The following is a 15,437-nucleotide window of genomic DNA, read 5'->3' on the forward strand; positions in this document are numbered from 1 at the left end:
GAGAGGGACAGAAGGATGAAATCATACACCTTTTCAAGATTTTCAGTTGCTATGTTAAGCATCCATTTGCCTTGCTTTGTAGATCTTTTTCTCAAATAAAGGTCAGCTAATATTCTCACAATGTACGAAATTTAAAATGAGTCACTAAGTTCCCCACTTGTAAATTTTACACTGCTAACTCTTTGAGCCTACAGATTAATTTACAACAAAAATATGACCAAATAGGGTCTACTAAACATTTTTTTTCCCTGGCTGCACCACACAGCATGAGCTCTTAGTTCCCTGACTAGGGACTGAACCCACACCCCTTGCATTGGGAGCACAGTTTTAACCACTAGACCACCAGGAAAAGTCCAATGAAACATTTAATTTATCTACCATCGTTTATCAGAGGGTGGACAAACTGTCTTTATAGACTTTACAGACCAGGATACAAAACATAATTTTTTTATGGGGAAGTCTACTTCTGGATTAGCTTTCTAAAACAACCTTTGAGAATAGACTAAAACATTTTAATTAATGAAGCAAAACCTCTTTTACAGCAGATAAAGTTAACCTAAGCAACAGCATTCCAAAGAGCAGACCATCAATACTTAGCATTAAAGATAATGTCTTCCCAAACGAAAACATACGAATGGTCAACAAGCACATAAAAAGTGCTTAGTATCACTGGTCATTAGGCAAGATACAGATTAATACCACAACAATATACCACTTTACACCCACCAGGACGGCTATTACCAAAAAAGGCAGACAATAACAAGTGTTGAAGAGAATGTGGAGAAACTGGAACCCTAACATAATGTTGAAGGTGAAGGTGAAGTCGCTCAGTCATGTCCGACTCTTTGCGACCCCATGGACTTCTCCGTCCATGGGATTCTCCAGGTAAGAATACTGGAGTGGATTGCCATTTCCTTCTCCAATGTTGATGGGAATGTAAAATATTGCAGCCATTCTGGAAAAGTTTGGCAGTTTCCCAAAACATTAAACAGTAAATCATGATTCAGCAATTCTCCTCCTAGGTGTATATCCAAAACAATTAAAAACATATCTAAAATGCAGATGCTCAGGGCAGAACATTATTTATAACAGCCAAATGGCAGAAACAACCCAAATGTCAGTCAGTTGATGAATGGATTAACAAAATGTGGTATATTTACACAATGGAATATTATTTGGCCACGAAAAAGAACAAAGTACTGTTATGTGCTACACATGGAAGAATCTTGAAAACAACATACTAACTAAGTGAAAGATGCCAAACACAACAGATTATTACATAATTTCATTTTTTATTTTAATATTCTGCTGTACAAATGACCTTTTCTGTGTACAACAGGAAGTGGAAGAGGAGGAGATATAATAGCTCTGGCTCATGGGGCAGCTCCACATACTCAGTCACTACCCTCAAAAAGCCATTTTCATTTTCATGAAATGTCCAGAACAAGCAAATCCACAGAGACAGAAAGTAGATTAATGGATGCTAGGGGCTGGGGAGACAGAGGGATAGAAAGTAACTTAACAATGTGGGCTCCTTTGGGGAACAATTAAAAATGTTCTAGAACTAAACAATGGTGACATCTGCACAACCTTGAATATACTAAAAACCACTGAGTTGTACACTTTTAATTTTTTTCTTAAGATAACATGTTGCCTACGCTGCAAATTTACCTTTTGGTATAGTTAGTTTAGTTTAGCCAGTATTAAAACTTGCTGAAATTTCTGTAACACATGCACATGGGACAACTTGTGTGGGCGGCAACGGTGAGGCAGCCCAGCTCCAGGCTGTGCTGTGCTTAGTCGCTTCACTGTGTCCAACTCCGTGCGACCCCACAGACTGCAGTCCACCAGGCTCCTCTGTCTAGGGGGATTCTCCAGGCAAGAACATTGGAGTCGGTTGCCATGCCCTCCTCGAGGGGATCTTCCCAACCCAGGTCTCCCACAGTGCAGGCAGATTCTTAATCACCTGAGCCACCAGGGAAGCCCTGTTAACATAAAACCCCAGGGTTCAAGATACTGGGGAAAGATGCGTGTGTCATGGGAGAAGATCAGAAGCCAAATCTCAGAAGGCAGACTAGCAAAAGAAGGATTTTCAGAGAGACATTCCATGGCTTCCTTCCGATCTACAGCTAAAGGTACCTGCTACTGCTTACACAAGGGCCTGCCTAGCCCAGACCCTACCACCACCTGGTTACACCCAAGCGGAGCTCCTCACTTTACCTTTCCCATATCCCTCTGAGTATTAAAATAGTTTAAACGAATAAAAAAATATCTACCACCCCACTCAGAACACCCCTCTCCCTATCAACACAAATAGAAGGAAACAGGGAGCACAGCATGCCTTGGGTTAAAAAAAAAATAAAACTGGGAATGGAAAAAGAGGCTGGTTTGTTCCTTAGTTTCCTGGTGAGGTTCCCCGCGCCCTCCGCTGCCCATCATTCCCACCCCCGACCCCCGCCTGCCGTGGTGCTCATCAACTAAGGTTCCAACGGGTGGGGGAGGTCTGGGTGAGAAGGAGTATGTGCTAAGAACAACCAAACCTGGAATTTAGATACTGATGATCTAGAATCAATTACACAGCACCAGAATTTATATAAACACGTTAAGAAAATGAGACACTGGAGAAAAGTCTCTTAGGCAATGGGACCAGGGAAAGAGCAGAAATAAGAAATTAAAATTAAAGTAAATAAAACTGATGGTTACACACCAGAGGAGAGCGAGATTCAATTTACCAGTTTTAGGTAGAAACACTGATGAATACCTGTTATCTTTCCCAAGTTCGGCCAAAAAACCCCTTATAACACTCTTACCTAGCAGTTTGTTGTCATTAAGTCACAGCTTAAAGGCCAAAAGATCTATTTTTAGTAGACTCTTACTCTAAAAATGCCACCAATGCTCGAAAATACTTTTAGGTACCTTTATATTTGAAGGGAGGCTGGTTATTTTCGCTGACAGATTTCTTAAACGGGTTTGTGTTTTGAAAGCCATCACTCAGTTCTCTTCCTCACCTTATTTCACATATGTGTCTTAGAAAAGAACTCCAAAAGATGAGTTCCAAGCATGTCAAAAAGCAAGAGCAATACCACTGAAATAAATATGGTTTCCCACAACAATCATTTTTAGAAAGCATTCATTTGCACACAGAAATAACCTCCTCACATACAAGGTCAATTAATTTATGACAAAGGAGGCAAGAACATATAACAGGGAAAGGACAGTCTCTTCAATAAATGGTGTTGGGAAAAGTGGACAGCTACACACGAAAGAATGAAACTGAACCACTATCTTTTACCATACACAAAAATTAACTCAAAATGGATGAAAGACTTAACCTACTAGGTAATAAGTGCTAGGGAGGATGTGAAAAACCAAAAGCCTCATACAGCCTCCCATAGCTAGTGGGAATACAGAACAAGACAACTCTATAGAAAGAGAGTCTTGCAGTTCCTCAAACTGGTTGAGAGTTACCATATGACCCAGAAATTTCATTTCTAAGTATCTATCCAAGAAAATGAAAACATGTCCACACAAAAACACATACTAATGTTCACAGCAACATTATTCATTATAACCAATGGGTGATGACAAATGGGAAAATAAAATATAGTATATATCCATACACTCTCTTCCAACAACACAAGAGATGACTCCACACAGGGACATCACCAGATGGTCAGTATCCAAATCAGACTGATTATATTCTTTGCAGCCAAAGATAGAGAGGCTCTGTACAGCCAGCAAAAACAAGACCTGCAGCTAGCTATGGCTCAGATCATCAGCTCTTTACTGCAAAATTCAGGCTCAAATTGAAGAAAGTAGGGAAAATCACTAGGCTATTCATGTATGACCTAAATCAAATCCCTTACAATATAGTGGAGGTGATAAATAGATTCAAGGGATTCAATCTGGTAGACAAAGTGCCTGAAAAACTATGGATGGAGGTTCGTAACACTGTACAGGAGGTGGTGACCAAAACCATCCCCAAGAAAAAGAAATGCAAGAAGGCAAAGTGGTTGTCTGAGAAGGTCTTACAAATACCTGAGAAAAGAAAAGTGAAAGGCAAAGGAGAAAGGGAAAGATATATCTAATTGAATGCAGAGTTCCAGAAATAGCAAGGAGAGATAAGAAAGCCTTCTTAAGTGGCCAATGCAAAGCAACAGAGGAAAAAAACAGAATGGGAAAGACTAGAGATCTCTTTCAGAAAACTGGAGATACCAAGAGAACATTTCATGCAAAGATGGGCACAGTAAAGGACAAAATTGGCAAGAACCTAACAGAAGCAGAAGAGATTAAGAAAAGGTGGCAAATATACATGGAAAAACCGTACAAGAAAGCTCTTAAGGATTCAGACAACCATGATGATGTGGTCACTCACCCAGAGTCAGACATCTTGGAGTGTGAAGTCAAGTGGGCCTTAGGACGCATTACTACAAGCAAAACTAGTAGAAGTGATGGAGTTTCAGCTGAGCTATTTCAAATCTTAAAAGATGATGCTGTTTAAGTGCTGCACTCAATATGCCAGCAAATTCGGAAAACTCAGCAGTGGCCACAGGACTGGAAAAGGTCAGTTTTCATTCCAATCCCAAAGAAAAGCAATACCAAAGAAAGCTCAAATTACCACACAATTGCACTTCTTTCACATGCCAGTAAGATTATGCTGAAAATCCTTCAAGCTAGGCTTCAGCAGTATGTGAACCAAGAACTTCCAGCTGTACAAGCTGGATTCAGAATAGGCAGAGGAATCAGAGATCAAATTGCCAACATCTGTCAGAATCATAGAAAAAGCAAGGGGATTCCAAAAAAAACATTTACTTCTGGTTCATTGACTATGGTAATCCCTATGATTGTGTGGATCAAAACAAACTGTGGATATTCTTAATAAGATGGGAGTGCCAGACCACATTACCTGCCTCCTGAGAAACCTATATGCAGGACGAGCAGCAAAAGTTACAATTGGACATGGAACAATGGACTGGTTCAAAATTGGGAAATGAGTACTTGTAGGTTGTATATTGTCACGCTGCTTATTTAACTTATATGCAGAGTATATCATGAGAAATGCTGGGCTGGATGAAGCATAATCTGGAATCAAGATTGTGGGGAGAAAAAAATAAATAAAAATTTAAAAAAAATTGTGGGGAGAAATATCAATAACCTCAAGTATGCAAATGATAACACTTTAAGGGCAGGAAGTGAAGAGGTACTTAAGAGCCTTTTGATGAAGGTGAAAAGAGGAGAGTGAAAAAGCTGGTTTAAAACTCAACTTTCAAAAAGTGAAGATCATGGCATGTGGTCCTATAACTACATGGCAAATAGATGGAGAAAATGTGGAAACTGTCAGATTTCATTTTCTTGGGCTCCAAAATCAATGCAGATGGTGACTGCAGCCACGCTTGAAATTAAAAGATCCTTGCTCCCTGGAAGAATAGCTATGACAAACCTAGACAGCGTATTAAAAAGTAGAGATAATCATTTTGCCAACAAAGGTCTGTATAGTCAAAGCTATGGTTTTTCCAGCAGTCATGTATGGATGTGAGAGTTGGATCATAAAGGAGGCTGAGAGCTGAAGAACTGATGCTTTTGAACTGTGGTGCTGGAAAAGACTCTTGAGAGTCCCTTGGACAGCAAGGAGATCAAGCCAGTCAATCCTAAAGGAAGTCAACCCTGAATATTCATTGGAAGAACTGGTGCTGAAGCTGGAGCTCCAATACTTTGGCCACCTGATGCAAAGAGCTGATTCACTGGAAAAGACCCTGATGCTGAGAAAGACTGAGGGCAAGAGGAGAAGACGGCGTGAGAGGATAAGATGGTTGGATGACATTACTGACTCAATGGAAATAAGTTTGAGCAAACTCAGGGAGATGGTGAAGGACATGGAAGCCTGGAGTGCTGCAGTCCATGGGGTGGCAAAGAGTTGGACACAACTTAGGGACTGAGCAATATATCCATACAATGGAATATAGTTAAGCAATAATAGAAGGGAGTGAAGTACTGAGAAATGCTTCAACCACAGATGAACTTCGACAAAAACACTAAGTGAAATAAGCTAATTACAAAAGACCATATATTTTATGATTACCTTTATCTGAAATGTACAGAATCTATAAAGACATAGGCTGGAGAGAAGAGAGATGGAGAGTAACTGTTAATGTGTACTGGGGTGATGAAAATATTTTAGAATTAGATACTAGTAATGTTTTCACAGAGGACTTCCCTGGTGGCTCAGACGGTAAAGTGTCTGTCTACAATGCGGGAGACCTGGGTTCGATCCCTGGGTTGGGAAGATCCCCTGGAGAAGGAAATGGCAACCCACTCCAGTACCCTTGCCTGGAAAATTCCGTGGATGGAGGAGCCTGGTAAGCTTCAGTCCATTGGGTCACAAAGAGTTGGACACGACTGAGCGACTTCACTTGAATGTTTTCACAACTTTGTAGATTTACTAAAAACTACTGAATTGTGCACTTTATTATTATTTAAAAAAATATTTATTTGACTGCGTTGGGTCTCAATTGAGGTATGTGGCATTGTCACTCTTTGTTGCGGTATGCAAGCTCTTAGTGGCGGCATGTGGATCTAGTTCCCTGAGCAAGACTGAACCCAGGCCCCCTGCGCTGGGAATGTGGAGTCTTAGCCACTGGACCACCAGGGAAGTCCCTGAGTTGTACACTTTAAAAGGGTGAATTGAATAGCATATGAATTCTATCTCAATACAAAATAATGGTGGGCAGCCTGTAACAGAAAAAAGGTTAATACAATGCACATATTAAAGTAAAGCAATGTATTTTTATAAGAATAAAGACCAGACCAAATCTTGCCTAATAACATTTTTTGAGAAAGCAAAATTTTCTTCTAAATTTTCATAGCCATTTCAGTTGACTTTATATGAAAAGACACACAGATAAGTGACTTAAAAAAGTCCTAAAGTATTTCATGAACCACCATGCTGTGCCAGAAATGCAAAAGCAGTTTGTTAGTTCTGAGAATTTCCACTCCATCGACTAATGTCATTTACCACATTAACAGATTAAAGGAGAAAAATTAAAGATCAGCTAGATCCGAGCTGTCCAAAATGTTAGCTGCTAGCCACACGTGGCTGTGAGATTTAAGTTAAAGATTAAAAATATTTTCAACAAAAGATGCAAGGGAAACTAGGCATCTGCATTCAAGAGAACGTGTCAGACCCTTACCTTAAACCATTTCATTTGGTACAAAAAATTAACTCAAAACACATCAAAGACCTAAACTAACAGCTAAAACTATATAATTCTTAGAAGTAAACAAGGGAAAATCTTCACAGCATTAGCTTTAAAGAGGATTTTTTTAAATGACATCAAAAGCAAAAGAAAAAAAAATAGGTAAACTGGACTTCATCAAAATTTTTAAAATTTGTGCAAAAACCACTATCAACAGAGTGAAAAGAAACCGCAGGAGAAAATATCTGCAAACCATACATCTGACATGGGATTAGTATCTAGAATATATAAAGAACTCTTGTAATTCAACAACAACAAAAGAAACAACCCAATTCAAAAATGGGCAAAGGACTTAAATAGGAATTTCTCCAAAGAAGATACCCAAATGGTCAATATGCACTGGAAAAGATGCCAAACATCACCACAAATCAAACCCATAGTGAGATACTACTTCACATCCTTTCAGATTCCTATCACCAAAAAAGAAAAAAAACAACAACAAAAAAAACAAAAAACCCACAAAATAACAAAAGTTATCAAGGAAGTGGGGAACTAAAATGCTTATGCACTGCTGGTTGCAGCCTGTGTGAAAAAAAAGTACAGCAATTCTTCAAAAGATTTAACACAGAATTGCCATATGATCCAGTAATTCTACTTCTAGAACCAAAAGAAAACAACCAAAAGCAGGGACTCGGACACTACAACACCAGTGTTCATAATGCCATTATTCATGATGGTCAAAAAAAAAAAAATGGAAACAGCCCCAAATTTCCATTGACAAATAAAATGTAGTATTTATATATATATACAACGAAATATTATTCAGCTATAAAACAAAATGGAGATCTGACACCTGCAGCAACATGGGTAAACCCTGAAGACATTATGCTAAGTGAAACAGGTCAGACAAAAGATAAAATATTGTATGATTCCACTTATGAGATACCTAAAATAGACAAATTCATAGAGACAGAAAGAGATTAGAGATTACCAGGGGCTGGGGGGAGGAGGAAAGGGAAGTCACCATTTTATGATTATACAATTTCTATCTGGGGTAATGAAAAAAGTTTTGGAAAACAGTAATGATGCCAGCACCACACTGTGAATTAACACCACTGAATTAATTTGCTTAAAATGGTTAGAACGGCAAGTTTTGTTGCAAATATCTTCCAATTTCTAAAAATAATGCAATATATCAAAAATCTCCCGTTAAGAGTCACTGTACAATTCCTTCATTTTATATCAGAAAGTTTCTGCCTACAATAACTTCTGAGAATCAGGAAATATGATGGAATTATTTTACAAAGAAGAAAGGTAAAACTGACCTAAGTTTACCCTTTTAGAAAACAGAAAAACAAGAAAGCTAAACTATCTAAAAGGAGAGCTTATCCCTTGTCAATTCTACTACAGACACTTTACTGTGTGATCTTAGACAGTTAAGTGAATCATTTAACCTCTCTAGATCCTAATTTTCCCTTGGAGGTAAATAATACAAGGTCCCTTTGTGCTCTACAATAAAGTCCTCACCACCTGATTCTCAGCCTTGCTCTCTCTTACATTATATTATACTGTGTTGACCTTTTGCTGACCTACAGCCCCTCTCTGTCCTGACTAGGGACACTGAGAGGCACGAGTGGTGGGTTGGTAGGGCAGCCCTCCAAGGGACTTCCACATCATCCTCCTGTCCTCCCCACGGCCCCCCCATATTAAACAAATCTCCGTGTATCTCAATCAACCAGATGTTAAGGCAGTTATTTCTGGAGAGCTTAGGCAATTACCATTCCCCAAGGGATCAAAAGAGTCAGAGAATGAAGAAATTGTATAAAGTATGAAAAGGCAGTTGCTTTTTTATTAATGACACCCAGAAGGGCTACTGGTTTGAAGGTGAACTATGATGCCAGGAAAAAGTAACAGTAGTAACAGCAGTTAACATTCCAGTGTTGACTATGTGCCAACTACTATAACAAGCATTCTGCATGTATTAACACATGTAAGGATACTATCCTCTCTTCTCTATGACGAAAGGCAAATGAAGGACAGAGTAACCTGCCCAAGTTACAAAGCTAGTAACTGGTCCAGCTGGGACTGGGACCCAATTCTAGAACCCATGTTCTTAACCACTACTCTCTACTACTGAAATCACTAAGCGACGAACTCTGGCCAGACCAGGGGCTTGGGGCAGCTGAAGTAACTGTCAAAGGAGATCCCAGAAAACTGAAATGGCTCCGGCAGAGCAAGGATGTGAAGTGGTGGGGCTGTTGGCAACGAAGCAGTCTATAAACCAGAACACCATGCCTGGTAGAAAGATGAGCAAAATATCTTCCCAAGGGAGGGAGGTTTCTGATACGTGCTAAGGGATACGACATTTCCCTTAAATGTTATTTAACATTTCACCAATCCTGACTTCTAATTCTACCTTTACTGGTTGTCTTCCTGGACATTCAGTTATTTTGGCTGAAATAAAAATATTGCAATTTCTAACCAGAGACCACTTTACATCAAAGAGTGCTTTGAACCTAGTATGTTTATTATATATGCTAATTAAAATTTGTTTTCATTCTCTATATTTGTAGTCAGGGACACTTACCACACACTTTCTGTAAAGATGATGTTGCCAACATTTTTTTTTAACCGAGATTCATTTCTACATTTCCTAGTGTCTCTAAGTTCTGATCTGAGATAGATCTACCTCACTACCTTAGAGAGAAGTTTTAATTACACAACCTCTGCGCTGGTGATGTTATAAGAAGCCAAGCAACAACTATATTTTCACGTCCCACATCATGATATTGCTTTAAACAAAAAGCTTGGGGGCATCTTTTTATAAATTTATAAAGTGATACAGATTACATCTGAACCTTTCCAACACACACCAAATCCCTACTTGATAAGTGCTTAATAAGCTCTTATACATCTTCAAAGAAAGAAGCAAGCTCAGGTTCTCAACTGGTCCCCTTCACAAAAGTATGAATCCAAAAGTGAAGTGAAGTTGCTCAGTCGTGTCCAACTCTTTGCGACCCCATGGACTGTAGCCTACCAGGCTCCCCCGAACCTGGGATTCTCCAGGCAGGAATACTGGAGTGGGTTGCCATTTCCTTCTCCGGGAGATCTTCCCAGCCCAGGGATTGAATCTGGATCTCCCAAACTGCAGGCAGACGCTTTACCATCTGAGCCACCAGGGAAGTCATGTATATGAATACATATATATCCTAAAAATCAACTAACCTTTAAGGTGTTGTTCTCATTTTCTTTCTTTCCATATTTTTGAAAATCCAATATTACTGTAAGATCACATACTGGGGCAGGTACATATGTAGATGAATCACTGCCTACCACCTTTCTATGTGTGTATGTGTGTTTTTGATATAAAAATTATTTGAACACTTATTCATATAACAGGGCACTCATTATGGAGTTATAGCCAGATGCTCTGCATACAAAGATAAAAGGCACAGTCTAGAGCTAAGATCTCTGGCCAGTAGGGGGAGACAGACATGTAAATAAATTACAGTATTACCATTAATGTGATATGTATTAAGACAGGTAGATACAGAATTTATTCAAGTCCAAGAGGAAGGAGTAGTAGAATGGTTGATGAAGGCTCCACTTAAGAGTAGAAATGTTTTCTCATTCAATATAACTTTACTGAACATCTACTAAGTGCCAAGGACTATGGATATAGATTCTATATTGCTCCTCTGTAGCAGTGACCTCTGTAGCTTTTGAACTGAGAGTATTTTGGACTGAAAGGAGATTAAACCAGTCAGTCCTAAAAGAAATCAATCTTGAATATTTATTACAAGGACTGATGCTGAAACTGAAGCAGCAATACGTTGGCTACCTGATGCAAAGGGCCGACTCATTAGAAAAGACCCTGATGCTAGGAAAGACTGAAGGCAGGAGAAAGGGACGACAGAAGATGAGATTGATGGATGGCATTACTGACTCAATGGACATAAATTTGAGCAATCTCCAGGAGATGGTGAAGGACAGGGAAGCCTGGCGTGCGGCAGTCCATGGGGTCGCAAAGCGTCAGACATGACTGAGCAACTGAACTGAACTAAACTCCTTCCCACTGGATTACTGAGGCTCTCCTTAACAGGTGAATAACATTTTTCAAAAATAAAAGTAATTTGTTTAGAAAAATGTGGTAACTTCATTACATCCAATGAGAAATTTAATGGCAGTAGCCTAAGGTAGTACAAAACCAGTAGGAGTCACTGCCTTACAGTGACTAAACCTTGGGCACAAGTTTTTACCTTTAGATGTGACACCCACTGCCCTTAAAATACTAAGAGGCTTGAAGACAAGGATAAAGGAAGACACATGCTTAATTTTAACACAACTGCTTTACTGTATTACAAAGAACGCGTACTTATCAACTACACAGCTGAAAAGCTTGCATTTCTTTCATAGACAGTTTGGCCTTCAAATATTTCTGGGCTAACTGAAGATCAACTTATGAAGAGACCAACAGCACAAAGAACACTTTCTATATATACAAAACATTAGCAGATCACAGTAATTCCAACAAGACAGAGTAATCCATAAATAGAAATTTGGCAAGAAGCATATTCACATCTAAGTCTCTGATTTTAAAAAAAGAAAAAAAGACAGCTGAGAAGGCAGAATGTTCAGAAGCAGAGGGATATACAACACAAAGTGAACTTCCCCCCCTAAAAGTTCCCTCAGAACTAATGTCAAATACTTAGTGTGTACAGAATGAGCCCCAAATCCTGAGTCAGGATTCACTCCCTCAGCCACAAATATGTCCTCCAAAAAACCAACTGGCTGAGAAATGAGTTACAGTGCTGGATCTCTTCCATCAACGTTCCCTGCTTTTCTGCATACTATTTGGTATAATCAACTGTTCAGGGTGCCTGCTGCACAATTAATCATGATAGTGCCACAATTCTATAAAAGACAAAAACTGCTGTAAGTAGCAAAATCAGTCTATGAAATTCAGGATGAAGACAGGCATCTCAACACCATCCTGAAGAGAAATAATGTGAGTTCAGACATTACAGAAAAGGCACATTTTCATTCCCCTAAAGGTTTTTACTAGAATATACATACACTTTTCTTCTTGGATACTGGCAAAAGCAGTACTCAGCAATATTACACGTTCTATCAACATGCACATGTTCGATCAGTTTATCCTCCAAAAGAAGCCCAAACCATCAGAGAAACTGGAAATAACAGCATTTGTCAATGTCCAAGTCACCTTGGGGGTTTTACTTCTTAAGTAGCTGGGGAAAAAAGATGTGTAATTCCTCACTCTACTTTCTGTACCACTCTCAAATCTTCACCTCCTTTTCATAACCACAGAATACTTCTTAAACTTAGCACTCTTACTATCTGACATTCAAAAGTTACTCTGAGTTAAGTGAAATCATTATCTAAAAGGAATATAAAATGTTTGCTTTTTCTAATTTTTATCTCCCAGAGCAGAAAAGGGAATTTTGGAAGGACTGATCACTAGGAAATAATCTTCAAATTACCCACACATGAACAAAATGGAAAATACCACCCATTAAAAATGGAAACAGTAATGAACTCAGAAATATTCAGTTTGTCCCTCAACTCAACAAATGTCTTAACTTATTTTCATTAGCCAATGAACATCCTCTGAGATTCAAATAGTCCCTGAACACCTATGTTTACTGCCTGGTTTGTTTCTACAGCAACAGACACCTAGAATGCAGAAACAAAGATAATGCCTAGTTTCTTCACCATCTTCTGTAATTGACACAACTGTAAGTCATTAGTATGATAGATGGCACAAGCAGAGCCATTTCCAGTTCCTAGAAGGTGAAGATTAGTGAAGCTGTTGGGCAAAACAATTTATAGAAAAAGATAAAGCCCCTACAAGTTTACCTCAAATTTAAAAGGGAAGTAAGAACCATCTGCCAGTCACTAAGAAAGGTAAAGTGAACCTGAAAGGACAGTTGATTTTGGAAAACATTAACTCTACTTACTCAGTCAATAATATGAACCATTAAAGGTGTCACACACACTGCTTCTCCTAAATTTTAGGTGAGTTAGGGGGGACAGCAAGCAGTCACTTGAAGCCAGAAGATATTCCATAAATGCACCTATTTCCAGCTTTGCTATATCCCTCTGATCAACATGTGTTCCTCTATGGCCTTCCTCTCTGGAGCTCTGACTAATGCTTTGATTCATAGACAAAGGTCAATCTCTTAACCAACAAATGACTTCTTTCAAACTGTCAAACCTTAGATTTAGAGGAGTCATGAAATTCCATGTTAAGGAGCAGAAGCTCTGGAAGGAACTGGCAATCAATCAAGAGCTGGTATTTGACAATATCCCCCACAGACACATATACTCTTCCCCTCCCCCACTGCCATGGCCGCATTAGAATCCTGGCAAGACCACTTCCCATCTTTCAGTCATTCATTTGTGTCGACTACGGTTAAGGCACAGAAAATTGAGTCTTCACTTCTGAATTGACCTAGGAATGTAGTAAAAGAGTGGCAAAGTAACCCACTGCACTAAGAAGCCCAACAGCAAAAGGAATACTCAATAAAGCAGTTATATTCAAGCTAAGAGAGAGACCAATAATGCAAGTTAATGACCAGGTTTGCTAAATTCCTCCAGACATTTAAAACATTGCCAATCACCTCCCAACCAAGTGAACATTCTTAGAAAAATTTACCTGCAGGTATGACTCCATTTATCACTTATTATCTTCAGCAAAACTACATAAGGAGAACAAAGCAACCAGAGTTGGAGTGGGTATCGGCCTGGGTCTAGATACTGGTACTTTGAGCTTTGAATTCCCTAAGTTTTCATTTTCTTGTGTGAATATGTCAATAATTTCACTTAATTCTTGACACCACAGGATTGTGGTGAGGTTTAAATGTACATATGCAAAAACACTCTGCAAACTGTAAAGTGCCCTATCAGTTCAGTTGCTCAGTTGTGTACAACTCTTTGCGACCCCATGCACACCAGGATTCCCTGTCCATCACTAACTCCCCAAGCTTGCTCAAACTCATGTCCATTGAGTCAGTGAAGCCATCCAACCATCTCATCCTCTGTCTTCCCCGTCTCCTCCTGCCTTCAGTCTTTCCCAGCATCAGGGGCTTTTCCAATGAGTGCCCTATACAAAGAGGCTAAGTGGAGTAGTGGCAGAGCCTAGGGTTCAAGTAACAGTTCTGCCTCTCACTGTGTAAGAGCCACTTAACGAACAATTATAACAAAAGCCATGGCACAGGACTGGATGAGGGTTAAGTGAGATAAAAGACATAAAAAAGCCAGCATGAGCTCAAAAACTATTAAGAATTGTGGATTTGAACAGGAAGCAACACTGGATTGGGAAATAACCATCTTTCCCAAAAAGGGTGATTTGGTTTACGTGGCTAGAGACAAGTCCTACTTGACATGCCTTTTCTCACATAGCATTAAACACTGGATAAGGTTTTCTCCTTCTTTATCATCCCAGGTGGCAGACTTCTAGTAAGTTTTCTAAGCCTAACCCTCTCAGGAGCTCTTTCATGGTTCCACCATCTCTAAATCCTCTTATACCAAATACCTAATCCTAGGGATAAAATTTCATGAAATCCAACAACTGTACCCTGGTCATCCCCACACTGCCTGCTCTTTTAATTTAATAGAAGTGGTCATTCCTGGAAGGTGTTATTTAGAAGCCTAAGTGGAAGAGTTGGTTCTACTGTTGTTGATTTCTGGGTTACAGAAATCAACATTTCAGGAATAATATGACCATTAAAGGAACAGTCACTTGTGAACAGGGGAAGTGCAGAGCCAGAACAGAGGAGCTACGTGCTTATTTATACAAGAAGAAGTTTTCACACATCAAGACAGACTAGAACAGAAGACTGAAGATAAGACTAAAGGAAAAAAGAGAAGTGACCAAAAAAGAGAAGGCTTAGAGCACAGTTCAATTATTGACATAAAATAAATTTCACACCTGCCTGCCTGTGTTGCTCTAAAATCTCAGAAGATATTACAGGAGTAATTATATACAGTTCTAGAAAATAAAAATTAAATCATGCCAATCTGAATTATTTGGCATCTACTGCTATGATTCTCTTGTATTGTTGGGATGTAATGAGAAAAAACCCTAGGGAAAAGTAAATTATGTTAAATTTTATACTGCCGAGAGAAAGGGGAATAGACAAACAAATTGAAGGGATTTGATAAACCATACTTCATCCTTCATTATACTTGTTAGAAAGCTTGTTCAGTACTGAAAGAAAGTTT

General features: G+C 39.0%; 1 protein-coding gene across 2 annotated transcripts in view; it reads right to left on the minus strand.

Moving 5' to 3' along the window:
• Positions 1-15,437, minus strand: part of KDM2A (lysine demethylase 2A) — a 91,076-nt gene that overhangs the window by 40,329 nt on the left and 35,310 nt on the right. The window lies entirely within an intron of this gene.

This window comes from Capricornis sumatraensis, chromosome 8, assembly GCF_032405125.1.
Source record: "Capricornis sumatraensis isolate serow.1 chromosome 8, serow.2, whole genome shotgun sequence".
In the NCBI taxonomy this organism is placed as follows: Eukaryota; Metazoa; Chordata; class Mammalia; order Artiodactyla; family Bovidae; genus Capricornis; species Capricornis sumatraensis.